Source organism: Protopterus annectens, chromosome 5.part1 (genome assembly GCF_019279795.1).
Source record: "Protopterus annectens isolate FY-2018-M chromosome 5.part1, PAN1.0, whole genome shotgun sequence".
Taxonomy (NCBI): domain Eukaryota; kingdom Metazoa; phylum Chordata; order Ceratodontiformes; family Protopteridae; genus Protopterus; species Protopterus annectens.
In genome coordinates, this window is record NC_056736.1 from 62,153,022 (window position 1) to 62,168,135 (window position 15,114).

The window sequence follows — 15,114 nt, forward strand, 5'->3', positions numbered from 1 at the left end:
AGTTCTCAAAGAAACACTATCGCTGTGAAAGAAGAGATAAGGTTGATGCATCACAAGAGCTTGCAACTCTTCTTGCAGATTTCAGAGCAACCAGTAAAACTGCATGTTAAGAACCTCAAGTCAGACAGAATGTTAGCTTTGCTAACAAATGTTAGCAAAGCTAACATTTGTTAGCTTTGCTAACAAATGTTAGCTTTGCTAACACAAAGGTAAGATGCAAGGAGAAGCCACATGTTTTCTGGGAGGCCTAGTATGTAGAACCCCCTTCAAAAATAATTTGACATGAATTGAAGCTCCATTGAAAGAGGGGCTTGTATGGGAAGATATGTTGAAATGGATGAGAGACAAACCTTGATAAAGCAGTAAGACAGGCCATAGGATGGTAACTCGTGTAAATTTTGTAAAAAGAGAACCACTAGCCTTGAATGAATGCATATTATTTTGCTGTCATCAACTAGAAAAGCTTTTCCATTTGCTAATATATGCTTTTCTACTAGCAGGCTTTCTGGCCTCCATTAGTACATGATGAACATCCTTAGAAGACAGGTACCTAAAATGTACTGAGACTCTATCATCCATGCAGTTAATTGCAGTTGTCTGAGGTCAGGATGCATCACAAGCATCCTTTGTCGTGTGTGAGTAAATCCATTCTCTGAGGAAGCTTGAGTTAATTTCCCTTGGCCATGAACGGCAACTTCTGTGCTAGAAAGTTGTCACCAAATGATTTTTTGAGAGTTCTTCTGAATCTTCAGAAGTACCCTGGATATTTGTAGAACAGGTGGAAGAGCATGCAGGAGCATCCTTGTCCCTGGAAAAGAAAAAGCATCTGTCTTCCAGGCCTTCTTGCATGGAGTGCTGGAATAGAAATTAGTCAGTTGGTTGTTTAGAGAGGGGGCAGAAAGGTCTACCTGAGGTGTTCCCCACAGATTGCTTAATTCCTGGAAAGCCCCTTAATCTGATTCCGATTCCATTCATGCTGGTCTGCTTTGGTCCTGCTATGCTTGTTTGACATACAATTTTGCTCGGAGGGCATGTATGATAACTAGAGAGTGAGATTGTGTAAAGCTGTATTCAGTGCTAACATGGTTAGCCTGCAAAGGGGATGAGATCTTGTTCACCACTGCTTATTTATGTAAGCACTGTGGTATTGTCTGTAAAGACATAAACAGGACTGGAGCCCACAGGTAATTCAAAGACTTGAGAGTCTTTATAACAGCTAGCATCACTTCCATGTTTGTCTGTCTTGAGCTGTCTATTTTTGTCCCACAGACCCTGCACTTTTATACCCATTGACACTGCTCTCTAAGCAAAGTCTGAAGAGTCTGTTGTGACTGTTTTGGAGCAGGTGGGGAGAATGGGAGACCTGAATTCTGCAAAATTTGAAGTATCCACCATCTGGTTTCTCTTTTTTTACAACTCTCAAAACTGGAATTTGAGAAGACAGTAGTTTGATTCTGTGATCAGCAAGATTTGAGATAGCATTGTATCTTTCTTGTGTGGAGTGTTGCAAGAGGTATACGAGTATCATTGAAGAGACCCCCAGCAAAGAATGTAGTCTGAGTGAAAAACCCTAGAATAGATCTAAATATAGATCTATTATTTTTCTGGGAAAGAAAAGCTCTTTGTACTGAGATATCTAACTGGCACCCCAGAAACACAGTCCTGTGTGAAGGAATCAGAAAACACTTTTGAATATTCTCTTGAAATTCCAGCCTGTGAAGGTGATCTATTACCCGAGAGACAGAGATTCCTGAAACTTTGAAAAAGACTCCACAAAGATGAGCAATACATCTAAATATGGAAATATGTGGATACAGTGTAGCCAGCAGTGAGGTACTACTAGATCTAGACATATTTGGAACCGTGGATAGCCCAAAAGATAAGGGAGAGAACTGATTAATGTGATCCAGACATGCACAACCTTAAGAAACACTTCTGATGAATAGAAATGTTATGGTATGCATCTTTTAAATCTAATGTTACTCTAAAACTCAGATGAGGAAGAATCATTCTACATTGGGTAACTTATAAACAAAGGAACAACATCTAGGTCCAAGGAAGTCAATGCTCAACTGTATTCAACATTCATCAGACCTGTCATTGAGTACAATGCCCCCTTTGGTATGTACCTAATGAGGCACATCAAACAACTGGAACAATCAAAGACATTCTTCACCAAAATAATACAAGGCATAACTGACATACTCTATGCAGATCATCTCAAAGCCCCATCTCTGTATTCTGTCCCCTACAAGCTATTGAGAAGAGATCAATGCCTGGAGGGGCTAGTCATTGTTGGACTCCACACTGATGGACCTTTTGTGTATCTGCAAAACAAACAGCACTAGAATTACCCATTCCAAAAACTTAAACCTTGCTTGTGATATAAACAGGACCTGATGGAGATGGAGACATCTATCCTTCAGATGACGCCTTCCCTGGAACAGGCTCCCATCCAGGTGAAGTTGAGTTCTTAACCCAATTCTAAAGAAACCTTGACAACTGAATGGGTATCGGTATCCTAATGGACACAGACAACCTGTAAATGGCTCATCTCCCAGGTCCCTGCTTGTAAATGTTTCATCTTCCAAACTCCTGCTTACATTTATCAAGGGTAGTAAAATGTGTCAGAGATTTGGGATGCTTGGCTAGGCTTAAAAAGGCCCTAGTGGTCAATACTGTAGCACACACTTATGAACATATGAACCTTATGAAGTTTAACTGGTTTTGAAGTAATAACATTTTGAATTTGGGCACTATCACAAACTGGTTTAAGGAAAAAATAGAACTGCTCTCCAGTAGTTTTCTTTCTTTGGCACAAGAAACATCCTTGAGTAAAAAAACTTTCCCCAGCTGGGAAAGAGAAACGGCTTCTATTACCCCCGAGAAAGGATGTGGTTTAAAACAGCTGGAAATGGAGAAGTCTAGTCTGGTGGATGAGGAGGAATTTCCTGAGAAGGAGGAAGTCCATCTTATTGCCACCTGTAGCCTAGATGGATCACCTTCAGGACCCATTTCTCTGAAAAACAAAAGTTATGTACTCAACATAAGAATGCACCTGTGTTGTCCATTTTTATTCTTCCTTAACTGATTGGTCTCAAATCTGATACTGTATCCAACTCTGTTGCTTTCACCAGATTCATGGCTCCAGCTCCTCCCTTTACCTGTAATGCCCCACTGTCCTGGTTTACCTTACATCACGTTTGCTGCTGCCTTACAGTGATAAATGTATATGTAATATGTATATGACATTGTAGTACTAAAGGAAACAAGATAAAGGCATGCAGGAAGGCTGGAGCTTAAAGCAGGGGATAGATGAGTTCCCCAAAAATCTGTTAGGCCACATTAGGATAGACAGAAGGGGGTTGGATGGTGGAGAGTTGAGGTAGAATGAAAATAGACAACACTGGTGCATCATTATGGTGATTACATTACTCTTTTATCTGAAGTCATTTGTATTCATTCCTCAACTGATGGGACAGAGTTCTTAGATAAATGAACCTTGGGTGGTCCTCATGGAAGGATATTCTGGAATACAGAGGAACCAAATGCTGACCTATTTCTAGACAGTATGTCTAATTTAAATTGAATAATAAAGGTATGAGCATTGGACCAAGTGGAAGCTGCACAAATATCTATGAAAGCTCTTGACTAGAAGGCCATCCTTGTGGAATATGCTATGAGGAGCTTTGGTAAAGCTAAACTTCTTTCTTTAGAGACAAAGGATATACAGTCAGTTAACTATTTGGCTAGAGTCTTCTTAGAAACTGCTTTAATGAATTTATTTCTGGAAAAAGAGCCAAACAATTGATCAGATTATCTGATATTTTGTGTTCTGTGTAAATAAAACTTAAACTGCCTGTGTACCCCCAGAAGATGAAGTATATATTCACCTTTGAGAAGTTAGGGAAGAACCCAAGTAAATTGATGATCTGACTTCAGTTGGATTTGGAAACTACTTTGGATAGAAAGGAAGGGTTTGTGTATAAAGCGACTCTATGTTTATCAAAGACCAGGTATGGAGATCTTGTAGAGAGGACTTTGAGTTCAGATACTCATCCAGATGATGTAAGAGCAAGCATAAAAGTCGTTTTTCAGGATAGAAACTTGAGATCAATCTTAACAGAAGGTTCAAAGGGAGGCTGGTTAAGAGCATTTAAGAGAATAGCCAGCTCCCAAGAAGTGGCATTATCTCCACCTTGGTTGTCTGAGTAGAAAGATACCTTTGAGGAAGGCCTTGCATAATCTCGAGGAAGCAAGGGAAGAATGATTCTCTCTGGAATGAAAAACTGAAATGGCCACTAGTTGAACTTTGAAAGTAGAGTAACTCACCCCGTTGTTAAAAATGGAGGCAAAAAAAATCAAGAACTGCTGAGGCTGGGGCAGAATAAGGATCAAATCTCTCTGAAGGACCCAGATTGAAAACCTTTTCCACTTATATATGTAAATTTTCCTATTGGAAAGCTTCTATGAGGATGAAAGAAGCTGCCGAACTGGAGAAGAAAGCCTGTACTGTCTTGACATCACTGGAACTGTAGAAACCATGCTGTTAACTTGGGACCATTGACATCTGGATGTCATATCTCTGTCAGGTGAGATAGAAGGTCTGGATATGGATGCAGTATCCAAGGAAGATAAAAAAGATGATGCCAGAGGAAAGGAAACCAAATCTGTTGAGGCAAAAGGCTGCAGTGAGGATGACTGTGCTCTTCATCCAGAATGCTTCTTGTAGCAGTTTGGAGATTAATGGTAACATGGGATAAGTGTATAGGAGACCCAAGGGCCAGTCATGGACTAGAGCATCTCTCGATGACTCTCCCACTGGGGGCTCAGGACAGACAACCTGTTGGACTTGTTGAGGGGGAGCAAAACGATTGCAGCAAGGCTAATCCCAGTGGCAAAAAATCTCTTTGCTATTGTTTGATTGCGGTACGACTTGTTTGGCATTAAAATGGACCACCTTAGTCTGCTTGCGAGCATGTTGGCTTTCCATGGAATGTACATTGCCAAAAGAAAATGATTGAAAGGGACTGCCCATTCCCACACTTAGTGCTTCTCAAAATAATGGGTAAGATCTGGTTGTCCTGTGCCTGTTGGTATACAAGACTACTGACTTGTTGTCAGTATATATCTTAATCATCCCCGAAGGTAGAACATCTTGAAAGGCCTGCAATGCTAGTAGGACAGCTCTCATCTCCAGGACATTGATGTGCAAATTAGCCTGTTCTGGGGACGATACACCTTGGACTGTCCTTCCCAAGAAACCCCACCCACCCAATTTGGGAGCCATCTGTGGTGACTGTAGCTACTTGTTGAGGGTGAACAAAGGGACAACCTTGAGATAGTTTTGAATATACCCATCCAAGAAGGTACTTCTTGCAAACTTTGGAAATCTTGACTGTTTCACTCAGAAGATGTAGAAGTATAGACCGTTGTACTAATAGAGTCCATTGATGGACACACATGTACCTTGGCTAACGGGGCCAGAGTTATTGTGTCTGCCATTGATCCTAATGCTTTAGAAGACTAGCCATGATGTTGGATGGGAAAGAGAAATCACCTTCATGACCTGAGAGTGTGAACTTTTGTTATAGGAAGCATAACTACCTGGTTGGTCATATCTAGATGAGCACCTATGAACTCTAGGGTCTGGAGCAAGTAATCCCTCACTTGACTGAATAGATGCTTGGATGCATTGGTTAGGATTGGGCCATCTAGCTGTGGAAACACTCAGAATCTGAGCAGTTTCAGGTGAGCCAGTCCCACTGCCATGCATTTAGTGACCACCCTGGGGCTGTGGTGAGACCAAAGGGCAGTGTTCTGAACTGATGATGGCTGGCTCCCACCCGGAATTATGGGTCAAGATCTCATCTTCCTGAGTCAGTTGTTGCACTGGTAGATGTAAAAGACTCCATTAGGCTTACTCAAAAGTGTAGGGAATTTCCACAGCTGCTCTGGTCAAATTTCTATGAAGTAAACCTTGAGTCGCACATGAAAACATTTCAGTGGACTATTGTGATCAACAAACGATACATAAATCTGCAGACACACACACACATGTATCTGTGTATACATATAGCTTCATAGGTATGTACTAGGCTAATGACCACAAGGGCCTTTTTAAGCCAAGCATTGCATTCCAAATCTCTGTCAATTGCCAGTATGCTTCATAAGTGTAAGTGGGGGCTTGTGAGATGAAACATTTACAAGTAGAGACCTGGAAGATGAACCATTTGCAGGTGCTTGTGTCCATTAGAGACATAGGTGCCAAACCAGGGATACATCTCCTATTCCACATCCATTTGTCAAAGTTACACTTGGAATTGGTTTAAGGGTTGGTTTCTGTTTCACATGGATGGGGAGCCAAAACATGGAATAATGCTTGAATTTGCATGTCATCCTTGTCTGGGTCATGCTAATATTCTCTATGTCATTCTCATTTTAGTATATGTGCTGCCAAAGAAAGCACAATAGCTATTATTGGTAAGCTGCCATTGTGGGCCATTTTATGCCTACCTAATTTTCCTTTGTAAGGAAGCAAACCATCTACCTCTTGCCTGTGAAGCAAACACGTGTGTGTGTGTGTGTGTTGAGTTGAGCGTGTGTGTGTTGTGTTGTGTGCATCGGGTGTGTATTGTGTTGTGTGTGTATGTGTTTGGTGGTTACAAGCTGCAAATAATTTGGATGAAGAACTTTTGCTTGAATCACAAAACTTTAAGAAATGGTTCCAGAGCCACATACTGGAAGGCTCATTTTGCTACCTTTTAATAACACAAAGTGGGGTTTAATTACATATAGCTCTGTAGTGCAGAAGTAGAAATATTTTGAAATGCATGAAGATGTGTGTCTAGATGATTGCTAGCATGGCAGTCCACTGCTATATATTTCCAGTCTATTAGCATTTAGTTTTTTAAGGATACAAACAGGTGCCTATACATGTTTGCAATTCATGCGTGCAAATGTTCTCTGCTTGACCAAGTGAATTGTGTAGTGTTTTTACTGAACATGCAGTTTTCCAAATGTCAGTGTTGCTGAGAAGTTATCTTTTTTTTTTTCCAAAACAGGCAAGTGGATCGGTTTTGGGGTAGGAATGTGTTTGTTTGTTAGTGTTACAGTAAGGGGTAGTTAAGAGGATAGTTTGTGTTGTGCATGTATGATTTTGAGTGGGAAGCATCTATAAATGTGTGTGGTTAAATGGGTCAGTTTTGGCGGTTCATAGGAAGTTACTAGGCTATTGGCCCTGAAGTCCTTATAAGCCTAGCGAGGAGTTTAGCCCATGTTTAGACAAATCAGCACCCGATGCCCCTGTCCAGCAGGGACACAGGTGGAATCCCAGGGATGTATTTTCTGTTTCCCATCCAGTTATCCAGGTTGCACTTAAAAAGGGGTAAAGAGGTACACTGCTTGACATGGAGAGGGAGTCTATTCCACAGATGGAGGAGTCTCTGGGACACACATCAGTCTCGCCAACAAGTCTCATTGATGTCACAGGCCAGGTTGAGGCCACACATGCAGGTTACTTGAGTGGACCTTGACTTATGGATATGCAGCAGTCCCATCAAGGCGGGGTCCGAGATCACCTTGTATGCCAGACAGAGGTCACCTCTGAGGAGTCTGTATGAGACTGAGTAGAGGGATAGGGCTTTTAGCCTATCTGTGTATGGTAGATTTTTGAGGCCCTGGATCCGCCTGGTGAGGAACCTCTTTGGTCTCTCCAGCTGCTGCATGTGCTTTACGAAGTACATGCCAAATGGGGCATTGTACTCAATAATGGGCCTTATAAGGGAAAAATAAAGGGATGTTATGACCTCCTTGTCACTGGATGTGATACCCTTACTTATGATGTGGGCCATGTAGAAAGCTTTCCGTACAATGGAAGCAACATGGTGGTAAAAAGTCAGGTTGCTATTAATCTGGTTTCCCAAAACCCTCACGACTGATTGCGTACTTAAGACATTCTTAGTAATGTGATAATTTGTGGGAACGTCACTAACCCCAAAGGGGATGATGATGCATTTTTTTGTATTCAACTTGAGGTCATGCTTGGTGCGTGTATGCATGTGTTTGCTGATTAGGGTTAGAATAAGGGCTGGGCAAGGGGAGAATTGTTAGTGTTGTGTGTGTCCTTATGTATAGGAAATGTGTCCAAGTGTCTTGTGCAGTATCATTGTGAAGAAATGTTTTTTTCTAAAGTAATGCATATGGCTGAAGTTTTAGCAGGGGTAGGGTTACTGCTAGCACATATGAGTAAAGAGATGCACAGTCATGCATACGTCCAAAACAATGACAGCCTCAGTTATGTGATTCAAGGACAAAAGCCAGTAGATAGGGTAATTCATTCAGTCAAGCAATATGTGCTGATGAATGAAAAAATGAATGGCTCTATTTCAAACTGATGTCATGGTGGTTGCCCAAGGCCAGTGCGTTTTGCATGAACTTTTTTTTTTTTTTAACTCCGGTGTATATCATTGAAAGCAGCTATTTCATGGAAAGTAAATTTGAATAAAAGAATTGGTGCATTTAGTCACAATAGACACAACTGCTCAGTGGCACAGCAGGTAGCGCCCTTGCCATTGGTTCTGGAAGACCAAAGGGCTATGGGTTCTATTCCCACTTCATGCAGTGCAGCATTAGGGGGTGTTGCGCTCCTGAGTGTGACATCATTCAGATGACATGTTAAACCAAGATCTGAGCTGGTTGTATCAGGTGGATGTAAAATATCTCATGGCACCTATCAAAAAAGATAGGGGAAGTTGTCTAATGCCTGTGCCAAATTGGATAAATACCATTCTCTCACCTGAAAAAAACTCTAACCTTGTGAGAATAGCCAATCAAGAAAAGATAAGTTAAAAATAATTACTATTGAGTTTAGTTGCATTACTATTGCATTTGTGGAGACCATGTCCAGGTTCCCATAATGTTTTCTTTACTGTTTTTTTTTTTTACTTATGCACAACACTCAGGAGAGTTACACAATCTTCACTGACAACAGCCAAAGCAACTTAAAAGAAATCCAAAATGACTAGATCAGACAGTGAAATATAGCTTCTAGACAGAAAACACCAATGGTGGCAGTACTCTATACTCCTCATCACTGACCAAAGTATTTTGCCTTATAAAGCAGTTTGCAGAATGAATAAAATACACAATAGCAGCAAAATTATACTATTATTACTACTATTATTCCCTGAATGGGACTGGTTGGTAATCCAGCATTTCCTCATGTACTTTGTAGAATATGATGGCAAAGAACACATGCAAAATCAAGAGGGGACAAATACTGGAATGTTGCAGAAAGCATTACTACCCTGCAGTAAAATATCACTGAATTACAAAGAACTTGGGTTACAGTATAACAGTGGTGAAAAAATTAACCTTCTTGTTTGAACCAAGCCGCAAAGAACTATTGTATTTACTATGCACAAAAGGTTAAAAATATATTGCAGTTGGAAGTGCAAGTTCAGTTATTTCATTATATACTTTAATACTTTACTGTCATTAATGATTTTTACATATGCCAGCAGGAAACAAATGTTTCATCTAAAAGTAAGGTAACTAAATTTTTTCCACAATCATACAGTTTGTTTGTGTCTTTTGGCTTTTCCCGGTTAAGGGGTTGCCACAGTGGAATTCCGGTCCACTAATGATTGGCAGTAGATTTTTACGTACTGGCTTGCCAGGCCTAACACACAACCTTCAAGGAAGGAATGCCCATTCATGCATGTCACCACACAGAGCTTTCAGAATCTAACTGTGAGGCGACAACGCTACCGCAGCACCACCACCGCAGACCACAATCATGCAATAATGATCTTTCTTTCTTCAAATCTTGCTTGGGATTTGTGAAATCATGTTTTATCATGTGATACATATATAACCCCCCCCCCCCCAAAAAAAAAATTTTATTTGGTCTCATAGGATCTAGCTAGTTTGAAAAGTGTTTTCTCCATTCATTGATTCACTAACCTGATTTCTGTGGTAGAGGTACATTAGTGTAGATTGTAATGACTCACAACGAGCAGGGTAGGGAGGTGCACCTCATCAACCAAAGAAACAGCTATAAGATTAGTGATGTCACACTTGTGCATGATGGTCAGCAATCAGTTGGAAATGGATGACTGAGCCACTAAATGAAGGTCTAAAGAAAAGGCAGCAAACATGACCAGCTTACCCTCTGCTTAAGCTGAATGAAGTCTCTTCAGAGATAAATTAGTTATCTCATGGGTGACGCAAGTGTTCTATGCACTAACAAAAGCAAAAAGCACTCCTATGTGCAAAACATTTAGACATTGGCATTTGCACTCAGGTCATTTCTGATTATAAGAACGATATTTGGCCTTCTCATCCACTCTACGTCCAAAGAGAAATACTGGCAAATGACTAAGAAACAGTAGGAAACAGTTTAGGTTGCCAAAATATTACTTTTAGGGGGTGAACTGAATGGCAAACCCAGAAATGGTATAACACATCAATGAAAGGCTGTCAGCTAAAACTACAGTACACTTTAGCTTTTCAGTTATTTACTAGAGATAGTAAACTGTGTGGAGGCATGCATGAATGGGCTTGCCTTTGTTGAAGGTTGTGCGTCAGGGCTGGTAACTCGGCACGTAAAAATCCACTACCAAACATTAGCGGACCGGAGTTCCGCTGTGGCGACCCCTAACCGGGATAAGCCGAAAGACACAACAACTAGAGATAGTAAACATCAAGAAAGAGCAGCTTACCCCGGATAATGCATAAACAATAAGGCTGAAGGCTAACTAAGCCACATAGTGATTCTGGATAAACTAAGTGCAAAGTTATTGCCATGGTTACTTTGTTGCTAAATGTTGGACTGATTCATTGCAGAACTTGTAGTGCCAGCTTTGCTACTTTGTCAAACTGAAATTTTACCAGAAAATCAGTTATAACACTTTGCAGACAGCACTATGAAAAATCCTTGGGAAACATTTACCTCTTCAGCATGCATTTCCAGTACATTAATATCCGCTAGCTAACACAATACCAAGGTAATAACTGCATACTTGCAACCTTCCAATATGGCATCCAACATTACCAGGAAAGGGCCATGGTGTAAAATAAAGAAATTGGATCAGATGGTGGTAGTACAACAAAGGATTGTCTAATGGAAAATGTTTATTTTTTTCTTCTCCCCACATATACAGAAGCTTTGAAAATTTCACAATGAAAGCAATTGCCAGTTTAATTTAATTCAATCTGAGATTACCAATATGAGACCATTGTAGGTCCGTGGGACTCACAGACAGATAAGGAAATCCAAATCCTTTTAACCATTGCCATGCCTTCGTTAACACATTGTCAACTACCGAATAGTCTTCATTACAGGCTACATCTGTATCCAAACTTTCCATCATCAATGAAAACATATTTTAAATCTTACAGGTTATCAAGAAAATGTAATAGTCATTTCTCCAACTGGGTGAACATGTGTGCTATTTCTTTTTCAATTAGCTGCTGTCTAATTGTCTTTTGCATTTCAAACAGAGGCAATTTTATTTACTAATTCATCTACCTTCCTCCTCCCTGCTTTTCTCTTCACAAAGACTATCCCCAGGATTCAATAAACTCCATGTAGGAACAGTGTTATTCCTACATGGAGTGAATGGTGTCCGTGTCGAAATAGCTGTAACAGCAGCATGCCATTCATATTAATGAAGGCACATTACTGTTAATGGCTATGTGGACACCTGCACTCTGAGAGTGCTGTACGGCACTTTCTACCTGCTTTTAGTGTCCGTAGACACTGAAAGCAGGCTTGTCAATGGGAAGCAATGGAGGGGGTGTGTGACAGGTAGTGTCACACACCCCCTGTATTGTCAAATTGCCATACGGCACTTTCTACCGGCTTTCAATATAAGAAATGGAATTGAGGTCTAGCCATAACTACAGTTTTGCAGGCAAGAATGGTATTATTGCTTATGCCTGCAATATTTGTATGTATGTACGTATGTAAACTGTATAAATATAAGTACGCTCTTTAGCAGAGTGGCTATGTTAAGTATAGGGGGATCTCTCCATTTTTTTCTTAGTTTTATGCTCAATGGTGTTCTAAACTAGTGAGTGTGTATTATAGATGTCTTGCATTGTCGTGATTCATCAGCAAATTGTCTCTTTGCAACAAACTATCACATTTGCTTTTACTTGCAGTTTACACTGTTTCACTGTAAACCTGTTACATTATATCAAAAATATCCATCTATGCCTAGATATGATAGTTCTGAACCAGTCAAATAAATGAAACTATGACTACACATGGAACCTGTGTTTCTTGTTCTTTAGGCTTTTCCCGGTTAGGGGTCGCCACAGTGGAACTCCGGTCCGCTAATTATTGTGGTGATTTTTGGTTGAGGTACCAGCCCAATGCCCAACCTTCAACGGAGGCACTCCCATTCACGCATGTCTTTCGAACACCACTCGACCGCGGGGAGGACATGCAGACTCCACACAGAAGGCGCTCCAGCTGAGAATCGAACGGGAGAACCTCTTGCTGTGAGGCGACAATGCTACCGCTGCACCACCACAGCTTTTACTCACATGGAACCTGTTTTCTTGCTTATTTATTTTGTAAAATAAATGAAACTATAATTTTGCGTGGAATATGTGTGTCTGTTTACTTATTTATGTAGGTATAAAGTTGTACTGGGTAGTTCTAATTAGAAACAAAGAAGTCTGTCTAGTGTATAGAAATATACATGCAATAAAAGCCATTAATTTCTTGTCATTTCATGACATTTCAGTTACAATGGAAGGCATACCTCTCAACCTTATAGTGCAGAGAGAAAAGCCTTGACAGAAACATTTTATTGTCTAAAGTAGTTACCAAAGTCTAAGATTAAAGAGCAGAAGAGAGCAACTTCACTCAAAAGTGTTACACAAGAGCAATAAGGTACAAGCAGAAGACAGAGTCTATATGACTTGAAGATGACTAGTTACACCCCAGAAAATACCCTCTACCATTTATTTCCCCACTGTTTTTAAAGAACGGGTCCTCACTGACTCTCTAGAGCTAAACATGCTACACCAATGAGCCCTGATAACATCCAGGGATGCCTCTTCTTTTTAATTTCTCCACTTATCCCCCCATGGTTATTAAAGAACGGATCCTCACTGCACTCTCTATTGCTAAACATGCTACACCAATGAGCCCTAATAAAATCCGGGGATACCTCCACTTTTTAATTTCTTCAAATCTTTTGGGTTTCTAATACCATGATGTGACTGGACCTCATTCCCAAGTCAAAGTATGATTAAAGTTCATGAAATTAGTATTGTTTCAATCTTTGATATAATAGGCTAACTTTACATGTCAAGCACAGTTCTTCTCTTCCAATATTTATAAACAGTTTGTCTAATTGTTAGAATTCAGGACAAAAATAATAAAAACAGTAAATCCATTTTTTTTTCCAAAAATGTGTTGTTTTCCCCACCCCAAAGAAAAGTAACTATTATTTTCTTTCAGTCTCTTGTGTATGAACACACACCCTTCTCACTACATTTCTACTGCTGCATTGGGGTGTTGCTCAGCTTGCTCCTGCTATAAATGCCTTAATGTGTGCCTCAGGCCAGTATGAGCATAGCATTAAGTAGCATTTTACCTTCTCCAAGGATGATGCCACAATCTAAAAAAAAGATGACCGTCTTTAATAATTGGCTTAGTTTCTTGTGTCATTCCAAGATTATGCAGTATTTGTCAGCATGGAAGGATATGGTTAACAAACCATGCTGTTTTGCCATGGATGGATTGCATCTCACCCTTCTAGGCTTTCAAATATTAGTTAAAAAATCATCCTTCCTGCATAGTGCTTTTTTAGGTAATGGCAAACTGAAAGTACTTTTGAAATAGCAAATGGTGAGCAAGAAACTCTAAAGATGTTACTGCACAATGCTAGGAGTCTAAACGGAAACCTCACTCCCAAGAAGCCCTCCTAACTTTAGAGAATGCTGACGTATATGTGGTCACTTAGATATGGTTTATATATACACACACACACACACACACACACACACACACACACACACACACATATATATATATATATATATATATATATATACGCATATATATATATGCACACACACACACACGTGTGTGTGTGTGTGTGACAACAATGTGTGTGTGTGTGTGTGTGTGTGTGTGTGTATGTATGTATGTATGTATAGGTTCATAGGTAGGTACTAGGCTATCTGCCCGAGGGCATTTATAAGCCTAGCCAGAGTATGTTGGCTTTTGCCGCCCCATTGAATAATGGACCGATCCTCTGTCAAGCAGAGCCAATGAAGTGATCCCAGGGATGTATTTCCTGTTACCCATCTACTCGTCAAGGTTTCTCTTGAGTGTTAGTGAGGGGCTCTGCCTGATGTAATTTCGAATTTTGTTCCAAAGCATGGGGAGTCTCTGTGACAGGAATCTGTCCCTCCAGCATGTTCTATTTATTGTTGTGGTGAGGTTTAGCTCACTAGAGCGCTTGTCTCGCAGTGATTTGGATTTCTTTAGGTGGAGCATGTCCATCAATTCTGAGTTGGACATGGCCTTGTAAGTCAGGCAGAGATCACCTCTGAGTAAGAGATATGCCACTGAGTACAGCCGGAGTTTTTTCCGTCAGGCTGCATAGGACATATGTTTGAGACCAGTAATCCTCTTGGTGGGGTACTTTTGTGGTCTTTCCAGCTGTTGGAAGTGTCTTGTGAGGTACATCCCAAGTGGGGCATTGTACTCTATGATGGGTCTAATGAGTGACGAGTAGAGGGGCACTATAACCTCTTTATTTCTAGATGCGAACCCTTTTGTAATTAGATGGGCCACATAGAAGGATTTCCTAACTAGTCTGGCAATTTGATTGTCAAAGGAGAGATTACCATCTACCTTCGTCCCCAGATAACTTATTTCCTCTTCTGTATTAAGGAGGGCTGTATATTTACAGCTATACATACATATATATTTACAGCTATATATATATATATATATATATATATATATATATATATATATATATATATATATATATATCATCTATAGCTGTATATATATATATACAGCTCTCTCTCCTATCTCTATATATATATATTTACAGCTCTATATATATATATATATTT

The 15,114-nt window shown here is 40.1% G+C and overlaps 1 protein-coding gene and 1 non-coding gene across 3 annotated transcripts in view; one reads left to right on the forward strand and one right to left on the reverse strand.

Annotated features, from left to right (window-relative positions):
- DIAPH3 (diaphanous related formin 3) overlaps positions 1–15,114 on the forward strand; it is a 4,946,160-nt gene that overhangs the window by 440,858 nt on the left and 4,490,188 nt on the right. The gene's annotated exons all lie outside the window — the stretch shown is intronic.
- LOC122803700 lies at positions 6,365–6,469 on the reverse strand. The gene has a single exon (XR_006365146.1). It is a non-coding gene; the product is annotated as a U6 spliceosomal RNA (small nuclear RNA).